Source organism: Miscanthus floridulus, chromosome 17, assembly GCF_019320115.1.
Source record: "Miscanthus floridulus cultivar M001 chromosome 17, ASM1932011v1, whole genome shotgun sequence".
NCBI lineage: Eukaryota > Viridiplantae > Streptophyta > Magnoliopsida > Poales > Poaceae > Miscanthus > Miscanthus floridulus.
The window spans coordinates 47,497,758-47,500,344 of NC_089596.1; positions in this window are offsets into that span (position 1 = coordinate 47,497,758).

A 2,587-nucleotide genomic window follows, 5' to 3' on the forward strand; every position below is an offset into this window, starting at 1 on the left:
TCAAGCTACCAACTCGAGCTAAAACATGACACCACCTCCTAACTCAATTTTGCAAAATAAATGACCAAGCATTGCATTGTCTAGCTATCAACATACTTGAAAATATTCCAAATTTTTGAGCTGAACTTGATTCCAAATTGCATTTCTATGCTATTAGAAATGCTGGCTAGCACAATTATTTTTCTACAGCAAGGATTTCATTGTCATCTACAAAGTTCATATTCCAAACTTTATTTAAATACCACATATATGTTCTATATTATTTTTGTTCAATAAAAATTGGTTTTAAACCCTACTTGATATACATGGGTTATGGAATAGCCTCTCATTTAGCATTGTTATTGGTCATCTTAGGTTCCAAAAATTTTATCCACACATTCCATCACATGCATTATCACATAAACATGATGCTCATGACATGATTTAGTAGTTTGTTTAGGGCATAACACCGAGGGTGTTACATTGCTCCACCTCATGGTCAAGTGATGATGATACTACCACAAGTTCACTTGACAAGGTTGATGATGATGACACAAGTGATGCAATTGATGATGATACTCCATGCTCACTTGTTGATGATGGTTCATGCTCGGGATATGAGAGTGACGCTTCTACAAGTCCATCACCTTCACCACATTGTTTCATGTCACAAGGTGACACAAAGGTACAAAAAGCTAGTGTGGTTGATCATGTTGATTCATATAATGAGCTTGTTAGCAGACTTGCTAGCCTGACCATGTCTTTAGAAAATGAGAAAGTTAAAATAATAAAATTGGAAAATGAAAACTCATTTCTAAAGAACTCATGTGAAGAACATAAGCCCTTACTTGATGTTCTTAAATCTTTAGATGGTGAGCTAAAATTGACTCATAAGAAATTACTTGCATCTCATGAAGAATTACTAGAACAACATGATTCTATCATTAAAGTATTTACAAAGAAACTTAAAAATAATGAGAGCTCATCACATAGGTCAAATCTTCAATAACATATTGTTGCTAACCCTTGTGATGTAGAGAAGAAGCATGTATCCACCTCTTGTGATGATTTATTAGCTATGCCATGCTCTTCACAATTAGATGCTTGTTCTACTTCCATGTCTTATGAGACTAACATTTTGAAGGAGAACAATGAGCTCAAAAGAGAAGTGAAGAAATTGAGCAACAAGTTAGGGAGGTGAGACAACTCAAAAGTCACTTTTGAGCACATGTTGAAGACTCAAAGAAACTTCAGTGACAAGAGTGGCCTTGGCTTGAAAAGGAAGATGACAAAGGGAGAAAGAAAAAGGGCAAAGAAGATGAAGAAGCAACTACAACTGAAGTTGTCTCACTCCATGTGCTACCGGTGTTATGAAGTGGGACATCCTGCAAATGGTTGCCCAAACATTGAGAAGCTCAAGAAGATGAAGGAAGAAAAGAGGCTCAAGCAAGTGAAGTGCTTCAAGTGCCGCACTTGGGTTCACCTTACCTCAATGTGCCCAACCAAGCAATTGGTGAAGCAGCAAGAAGAGTCTCAACCAAAGCCACAAGATGAGCAAGAGAAGACACCCCAAGAGCAAATCAAGATCAACCATAAAGATGGTGGTGACTTGATGATAAAGAAGAAGAGGAAGATAAGAAGGGGTGGAAAGGCAAAGCATCCAATGCAAATTCAAGATGCCAAGATGATGAGCAAGACACAAGATGAGAAGAAGATGTATGCTCACATAAAGTGCTTCAAGTGTAGAGATACGGGACACTTTGCCTCAAAGTGTCCTATCAAGCTTGAGAAGAAAGCTCAAGCAATTCATGAGAGGTAAGGCAATGGGAAGCACCACATGAGCAATGAAGAGAAGGCTCAATCAAAGAGGAAGTGTTACTCATGCCGGGAAAGGGGAAACATAGCATATTCATGTCCCCTAGGTAACACTCCTAAGCCTATTTCAATTGACGATGATTCTATGCTTAGGAAGGATGGCAATGGTACCTCATTGGTTGCAATTGCAAAATATTTTGCAACTCATACTAAGGCATTGCCTAAGTATGTTGCACCTAACTTAAGAGGACCCAAACTTATTTAGGTACCATCAAAAAGTGGATGAATGTGTGTAGGTACCATGGCATTGGAGGCTTGATTCAATTGATCTCACATTGTTCATCATATGTTGAATCAAGTTATGAAACTTAGTGCATATCCTATCCCAATGCCAAGTCAAGTTGAGTGAAGTCCAAGTGCTATCAACATTCAAGTGCATTGTGCCAAGTTGTTGGTGTTATATTGGAATATTTGATGACTTGCAATAATTTGAGTTGAAGCTTGCAAATTGAAAGATCATGAGCTAATCAAGGTATATCTCTTGTTGATCATTTCATTTGGGTGCATATGAGTTGATTGAATTGAATAAATATGCAATGTTGCTTGCTATAAGATGATTGAATGGATAAATGCTTAGTAATCAAGCTTGGATTGTTTTGTGTTGGATAAATTCATAATATGACCTTTAGTGAGTGGATTGAATGGATATATGTCTTGTGAAAGTATTCAAACAAGTTAGTTTTAAGTTTGATTTACTTTTGATGAAGTATAGCTCAAGTTATTGAAATCTGTC